This window comes from Panthera pardus, unplaced genomic scaffold (assembly GCF_024362965.1).
Source record: "Panthera pardus isolate Hobbes unplaced genomic scaffold, ASM2436296v1 HiC_scaffold_22, whole genome shotgun sequence".
Lineage (NCBI taxonomy): Eukaryota > Metazoa > Chordata > Mammalia > Carnivora > Felidae > Panthera > Panthera pardus.
In genome coordinates this window covers 35162387-35170960 of record NW_026526788.1, presented here as the reverse complement: position 1 = coordinate 35170960, position 8574 = coordinate 35162387, and the positions used below count along the sequence as shown (strand labels likewise).

Here is an 8574-nt window from a genome sequence, read left to right as displayed (position 1 = left end):
CCCATTTAACATCTACTCCATGACTGCTGAAAATTTGGGTTGTTTTCAGTTGTCCACTATTGTGAACAAAACTATAATGAATGCCGTTATTCACAGAGCTTTGTACAACTGTCCAACTATTTCTTTAGAATATGTTCCTAGAAGTAGAATTTCTGCGTCAAAGTGCATAAACATTTTTAAGGCTTTTGATTCATACTGTCCAAATACCTTAAAAAAGACTGGGCAAATTTGTACTCCCACCAGTAGAGTTGAAAGACCTATTTTCCTGCGTTGTGTAAAATTATTATTATTTTAAATCTCATGTTATTTGTTCTTGCTCCCTGTCTAAGCGAGGAAGTGGCTCAGAGGCATTCTGAATCACAGAGTCTCACAAACTGCTTCTGCATTGGCTCAGGAGAAACATGGTCAGTTGGCTCATAAAGACTGGGGCTCCTGGGGGGCTCAGTTGGTTAAGCCTCTGACTGTTGCTTTCCGCTCAGATCAGGATCTCACAGTTTTGTGAGTTCAAGCCCCGTGTGGGGCTCTGTGCTGACAGCACAGAGCCTGCTTGGGATTCTCTCTCTCACCCCTCCCCCACTCACTCTCTCTCTGTCTCTCTCAAAATAAATAAATCTAAAAAAAATGAAAGACCTACATAACTTACCTCATAACTTAAGTAGCACCAAATGTTTAAAACTGTTCCCTACCACGCCAATCCCCTTCCTTACCCCACCCCCACCCAGTCTCCTTTCCAACTCTGTATCCCTTCAGGGGGATTGTCTCACTGCTGGCAGATGCCCGCCCCATGTACTGGCAGAATAGGCACCTATCTGTAGGTTCTCTCTTTAGCTCTTGACAAAATACCTCTGCCACCAGGATGTTGCAATGCCTAAAACTTCTTCCACTGGTGGCATACACTAAGCAGTTTCCGGCACATTCAGAGGCTAACCTGGGTGGCATGATCTAGTAAGTTTTTCTGAGTCTCTCCCATCTTCTTTCTGATGCTCCTCCCTCACCCACTGCCAAGTCACCTGGCGCCTTTGACCATCCAAAGTCTCCATCCTTAGCTCCATTCCCCTCCTCTGACAGAGCCACCTTGAATAATTTTTAGTACCAAAAACCAAAAAAAACCTTCCTAGAGGAGAGGATTCAACAAGTCTCTGAATAAAGAGAGGGAGACAAATTCCTGGGGGAAAGAGTCAAGAATGACTTGAGAGAAGGCTTGGTGTGGAGACACAAGGGGTGGGGGTGGGGTGGGGTTACTGAAGTTGCTCCTTCGCAGAAGGGAAGAGCTGGTGCTCAATCCATGTTTGTTGTTTCTCCAAAGAATGAATAATTCCCACAGGCACCCTGCATTATTCTCCTTTATTCTCTGTATCCATTTCCTCTCTCCCCCTAAAAAGTGTCACATCTGAGGCACCTCTCCATGCCCTCAAAAGAGGAGAGGAAGAGGTACAAGAACCCCCTCCAACACTGCTCCCCACTTCCCAGAGAGATCAAGGAAAACCAGGCCTGGCTGCCCTTAGCAGAAACCGCCCCCCCCCCCTCCCCTGTAAACCAGAATAGAGCTCATTTTAATAATAGTTAACCTATTGAATCCTCACACAGTGATAGCACTCTGTTAAGCACTTTACACACGTGATATCACTTAAATGACATATTTATCTTTTTTTTTCTTTTTTAATTTTTTTTTAACATTTATTTATTTTTGAGACAGAGAGAGAGAGAGAGAGCGAGCATGAACAGGGGAGGGTCAGAGAAAGAGGGAGACACAGAATCTGAAACACGCTCCAGGCTCTGAGCTGTCAGCACAGAGCCCGACACGGGGCTTGAACTCATGGACTACGAGATCATGACCTGAGCCGAAGTAGGCCGCTTAACCGACTGAGCCACCCAGGCGCCCCGTAATGACATATTTATCTTTACTTAACTAATGAGAATAGGAGACTCAGAGTTTAAGTCAAGCGTTGCCAAGTAGGAGAACCCAGGCTCAACATCCAGCTTTCTCTAATTTCCACAGCCCAAATGTTTTAAGCATCATATTCTATTGTCTCCACACAGTAGGTGTCTTCACACAAGGTAAAGATAGGAAAAAAGAGAGGAAAAGAGGGAGGAAGAAAAAAAACCTTTACATCGCTGTAATGCAGGGGAAACAGTGTCATTTGCCAGAAAAACAATTAAAATGTTAGTCTACATGTCACCTAAAGTTATCAGTTCTACTTGGGAAAACATTGGAATATTTTATCTCTGAGGTCCCTTTCTAGTACATAGTTCTAGAGTCTCCAAGGGTTAAATAGGCTATTTTCTTTTTTATTAAAAAATTTTTTTAATGTTTATTTATTTTTGAGCGAGAGACAGAGACAGAATGTGAGTAGGGGAGGGAAAGAGAGATAGGGAGACACAGAATCCAAGGAAGGCTCCAGGCTCTAAGCTGTCAGCACAGAGCCCAACATGGGGCTCAAACCCAGGAACTGCGAGATCATGACCTGAGCTGATGTCAGTGCTTAACCGACTAAGCCCCTCAGGTGCCCCTAAAAACAGGCTATTTTCTAAAGGAAAACTAGATTCCACGGGCCGTGGGCATGTGGGTAGTAAAATCCTAAAGGCAGATGCTGAATCTTATTTATCTCTATATTCTCCATAAACATTTAATACAGTGTCTGGCCTTGGGTGGATTTGTGGAAGATGAATTATGAATTCCTTTCCCCTCTCTGGGTCTTAGTTTTTTGCCCGTCAGGCAAAAAACAGGGCTGGACTAGCTGATCCTTAAGGTGCTTTTCACTCTGCAAAGCATTGGTCCATTGGATTTCAGCGGTTGCTTTCTTACTGGTTGTCTGGCTTCCTGCTCCATCACTGCTGCAGAACTCTGAAGATAGCTCTCCAAGATTTCCATCCCCTGGTTATTCAAACACCAATCCAGGTGCTGGTGCTATGAAGGGCTTTTACAGATATAATTAAAGACCAAATCAGCTGACCTTAAGATACAGAGATAATCTTGTAAGCTTAACCCATCAGATGAGATTTTCTTAAAGCAATGAGTTTTCAGGGGCACCTGGGTGGCTCGGTCAGTTCTGACTCTTGATTTTGGCTCAGGTCATGATCTCACAGTTCGTGAGTTCGAGCCCCAAGTCTGGCTCTGCACCAGCAGTGTGGAGCCTGCTTGGGATTCTCTCTTCACCCCCCCTCTCTGCCCCTCCTCTGCTTATACTTTCTTGCTCTCTCTCACAAAATAAATAAATAAACTTAAATTTAAAAACATGAAAGCAATGAGTTTTTTCCCACTGGTAGCAGAAAAAGAAATCAGATTCAAAGTGTGAGGGGAATTGAACCTAGAGGAATTTTTCTGTTGCTAAGATAGAGGGGGCCACATGGAAGGACCTGAGAGAGACACCCCATCCCATCCCAGCCCCCAAGAAGAAGGGGACCTCAGTCTTAAAACTCCCAGGACCTGAAATAGCCAAAACCTGAATGAGCTTGATTCTTCCCCAGAGCCTCCAATAAGATCTCAGCCTGGCCAATATCTTGATTTTGACCTTGTGAGATCCTGAGCAGAGAACCCAGCCAAGCCACCTGGACCTAATGACCTCTGGAACTGTGAGACAATAAACGGTGTGGTTTTAAGCTGCTACAACTGTGAGAATTTGTTATGCAGGAAGAGAGAATGAATGGGATTCTCTACCTTATTCCTACCAATTCTTGATGTTGTCGTTGTTATTATTATTTTGGGGAAAGGAGAAATCGATTTAGGGAATTTTGAGCTAAGGCTTCTTTCCATCAATTTCACGTGAGTCTAACAAGCAAATATTAAGTATTAAATTCCTGCTGTGTCCCTAGGTCCTCTATTGGAGGGCAGTATATAATTTTGAGGTACAATAGTGTAGAATAGACAAGGTGAGCAGGAGGAATGTGACATAGATGGCAGAATAGTGTGCATTGGAGATGTTGAGTGGGCTTCATGGACTAAGTAAAACATGAATACTGGAGAGATTTAAAATTGGCAGAGAAAGGGGAAGGGTAAGAGATACTCTGGGTAGAGAGCAAAGCACAAACAAAGGAGTAGAGGTAAGAATGAGCACGATGTTGATCAATGTTGGCTCCTGAGGGCAGAAAGGTTTCTCAAGCCCTATCACTGGAAATTAGCTACTGTGCCATGCTACCAGTTGACAAGGCCAGTTAAATAAATAGTGTGTTTCTAAGCAGAAGTGGAGGCTGGCTTAGTCTTGGACAAGGAAAGGTGAAAGGAAGGTCTGGGAAGGAGAAGCGGAAAGAACAAAAAAAAAAAAAAAAAAAATCAAAACTTGCCATGAAACAGATCCAAGTTACAGTAAAGAGATAAAAGCCAGGAGGGAGGACACAAGGACATAAGCACATTCTTGGGTGTCCACTTCCACTACGAAGGGAGGCGGAGGAGAAAAAACATCAGCCTTTGAGCCTCATGCTTTATATAAGAGATTATGCAGGTGAAAGTCCGTACCTTGAGTAGATTGGCACGCTACAAGAGATTGCCCATGTTGGGAAGCGGGGAAGGGCCCCCAGGTCAGGCTCCACTCTAAGTATGGAACTTGCTTAAGGTTTTCTCTCTCTCCCTCTGCTTCTCATCCCTGCTCATGCACACACACACACACTCTCTCTCTCTCTCAAAAAAAATAAATAAGTGGTCAGTTAAGTGCCCAACTTAGCGCAGGTCCTGATCTCGCAGTCATGGGTTCGAGCCCTATGTCAGGCTCTGTGCTAACAGCTCAGAGGCCTGGAGCCTGCATCAGATTCTGTGTCTCCAACTCTCTTTGCCCCTCTCCCACTCGCACTCTGTCTCTCTCTCTCTCTCTCAAAAATAAATAAACATTTAAAAATTTATAAAAATAAATACATGCATACAATTCTTTAAAAAGATAGGTTGGGGCCCTACTCTAAGGGACCTTGAAAGCTAGGAAGTAAAATAGAGGTTTTCAGTCTTCACTGAACATTAGAATAACCTGGGGCTCTTCTAAAAATACTGATTGATATCTGTATCCCACCTCAAAAATTTTAATGTAATTGGCCTGGTTCAACTTGGGGCTTAAGAGTTTAAAAAGTACCACAGGTTATTCTAATACTTCTCCGAGGCTGAGAACTGCATATATAGAATTTGGACTTCATCTACTAGCCAGTGCCAACTATTAAGGATGTGTGAATGACATAATACAAGGGAAAATAATAGTAATTGGAAAGGAGACCAAGTAAAAATAATAACAGCAAATAACAATTACAGCATTTTTTGGATTTTTGGATTCCAGACACTCTTCTAAGATATTTATTTTATTAGATTATATATTTTAAAAATATGTGCATTTGTTAATCATTACAATACCCCTATAAGGTAACTACTGTTATCATTACTACTTTAGAGATAAGAAAAGTAAGGCTCAAAAAAGTTAATACCTTGTTCATGATCACCAGGCACATAAATGATGGAAGTGAGATGTGAATACTACAGTTTGGGTTCCAAGGTCCATGCTCTCCATTTTGCTTCTGGATATGGTGGATTAGCTTGTATCATATCAACATCTTCACCCAGCTAGGAAAGCAAGTTTCAACAGAAAGAAAAGTTTCCAGGACAATGAAGACTTGAGAGGCCAAGAATATCAAGAGAAAAGAAGTATACTCGTGTGAACCTAACAGCTGGCCACATTTTTCTTTTGCAGGCATTTGTAGATTTGTAAGCAAATATCTGAGGGACCCAGAAGCTGAGTAGATATTCAGGAGTCTCCTGGGACTGAGGATTAAAAAAAAAAAAAAGAATTCTGGGTTGTCATAAGTCAAGAACCTTAGCAAACACCCCAGCTCTCAGTTGGGATGCCTGATAAGTTATAGCCTAAAAGTGAGGGCTAACCTTACTTCTAGGATACGTAAATAGAACCATCACAGAAGCAGAAACCTGAACTCAATCTGAGATCAGATTAAGATGATCCGACTCTGACTTGAGACAAAAGAAAGCCTTCTCTGGAAGAAGTAACATTCAAGCTCAAACTTCCACTTTAATTTTTTATCCACAGTGTTAATCATTCAATCAAAAGTTACAGACTTACCAGGAGACAAGCCCAAGTGAACAAAAACCAGAGAAAAACCAAATAATAAAAAAGATTTACAGGTGATTCATATGGGAATTATCAGATACAATGTCACCAATACATTTCAGAAAGCAAATTACAAGTAGAGAATTTTGGTGAAAAACTGGAATCTATCCAAAAAAAAAAAAAATCAAGTAGAAAAAAATCAAGTAGAAATTTTATTTCTTTTTAATGTTTATTTACTTTAAGAGAAAGATGGGGAAGGGGTAGGGAGAGAGAGAATCCCAAGCAGCCTCCAGCCTCAGCACAGAGCCTTATGCAGAGCTCTATCTCACGACCATGAGATCATGACCTGAGCTGAAATGAACAGTTGGATACTTAACCAGCTGAGCCACTCAGGTGCCCCTGAAGTAGAAATTTTAAAACAAAAATATAATAATTGAAATTAAGAACTGGATAGATGAGTTTGACAGCAAAAACGACACAGCTAAAGAGAGGACTAGAAACCTATCTACTGATAGGTCAGTAAAAAAAATACAGACTGGGGGTGCCTGGGGGTTCAGTCAGTTAAGCGTCCAACTTCGGCTCAGGTCATGATCTCATGGTCAGTGAGTTGGAGTCCCGCATTGGGCTCTGAGCTGACAGCTCAGAGCCTGGAGCCTGCTTCAGATTCTGTGTTTCCCTCTCTCTCTGCCACTCCCCAACTCGTGCTCTGTCTCTCTCTCAAAAAAGAATAAATAGTAAAAAAAAAAAAAAAAAAAAAAAAAAATGTGGTATTAGCAAAAAGACACAGACAAATGGAACAAAACAGAATCTAAAAATCAACAGATTTTTGACAAAAGTCAAAGACAATCCAATGGAGAAAGGATAGCTATTTCAGTAAATGGTGCTGGATTAATTAGACGTCCGTATACAAAAACAAAACAAAACAAAACAAAAATCCCAACCCATGCCTCCCACCTTATATAAAAATTAATTCAACTACTCCTAGCTACATACCCAAGATAACTGAATGTATATGTTCACACAAACACTTGTACATGAATGTTCAGTGTTCACAGTAGTATTACTCATGAGAGCCAACAAGTGAAAACAATCCAAATATCCATAGAATGATGAATGGATAAATAAAATGTATATATATCCATATAATTAAACATTATTAATCCATAAAAAGGAATGCAGTACTAATACCTGCTACAAAATGGATGAACCTGGAAAATATTACACTAAGTCAAGGAATCTATATGGACAAAAAGTAGACTAGTAGTTGCCTAAGGCTGGATGAGGGGCGATGGTCCAAGACTGCTAACAGGCTCCAGTGTTTCCTTTTCAGATGATGACATGCTCTGGAATTAGCTAGTGGAATTAGCTAGTGGAGATCGTTGCATAACCTTGTGAATATTCTAAAATCCAATTAATTATACCTTTTAAAAAGTTAATTTTATGGTATGTGACTTATATCTCAATAAAACAAAATGTTTTTTTCTAAATTAACTCAAAATGGATCATAAACCTAAATGTATCATGTGAAACTACTAAACTTCTAGTAGAAATACAGGAGAAAATCTTCACGACCCTTCGTTAGGCAAAGAGATTCTAGATACTAAAAGCACAATCCACAAAAGCATGATCCACAAAGAAAATAATGTTTATTTGAACTTTATTAAAATTAAAAAATCTTGCTTTGCAAAAGACATTGTTAAGAGAATCCAAAAGTGAGCCATGGACTGGAAAAAAATTGCAAATCATATTTCTGACAAAGTCCTATTACAGAATATATACATAACTCTTAGAATTCAACCACAAAAAAAAGCAAGCAACCAATTTCTAAAGTACCAAAAATTCTGAACACACACTTCACCAGAGAAGATGGAAGAATGGCTAAGAAGTGCATGAACAGATAATTGCTCAGTAAGGATAAGCCAATTAAAACCCCACCATACTACTCTGTACCTATTGGAAAGGCTAAAATTTAAAAGACCGTCAATACCAAGTGCTGATGAAGATGTGGCATAATTGGAACCTTCAAATATTGCTGGTGGAGACACAAAATGGTAGAGTCACTTTGGAAAACAATTTGGCAGTTTCTTAAAGAAGTAAACATACACATACCACATGACCCACCAATCCTACTCCTATGTATTTATCCAAGAGAAAAATTATAATATCATGTGAGGTGTAAAATATATGTAGAATGTGAAAATAATAGCATAAAAATTCGATGTGGTAAATGGAGTTAAAGTATTCTAAAGTCCTTGCATGGTATGGAAAGTGGTAAAAGTACTGTTTAATATTATACTTTGATAAATCAAAGATGTATGTTGAATGGTCTAAGACAACTACTAAAAATAATAGCAAAATAAATTTATAATTAACAAGATAAAGAGAGAGAAAATTGAATAATGAAAATATTTGTTTAATCTAAAAGATGGCAAGAAACAAGAGAAAAAAGAATAGAGTGTGTGAAAATAGAACAAATAAAATGGCAGGTATAAACTCAAATATATTTGTGGTTACATTAAATGTAAGTGAATCTTATGTGGAT

At 39.8% G+C, this 8574-nt stretch overlaps 1 long non-coding RNA gene across 2 annotated transcripts in view; it reads right to left on the bottom strand.

Annotated features, from left to right (window-relative positions):
• Positions 1 to 8574, bottom strand: part of LOC109264448 (uncharacterized) — a 107983-nt gene that overhangs the window by 38599 nt on the left and 60810 nt on the right. Inside the window, exon 4 of one of the 2 annotated variants that reach the window (XR_008424840.1) lies at positions 5404 to 5533. The exons of the other annotated variant lie outside the window; for it this stretch is intronic. This is a non-coding gene — a long non-coding RNA (uncharacterized LOC109264448). Of the gene's footprint in view, positions 1 to 5403; positions 5534 to 8574 lie in introns of those variants that run through there. 2 annotated transcript variants of the gene reach the window in all.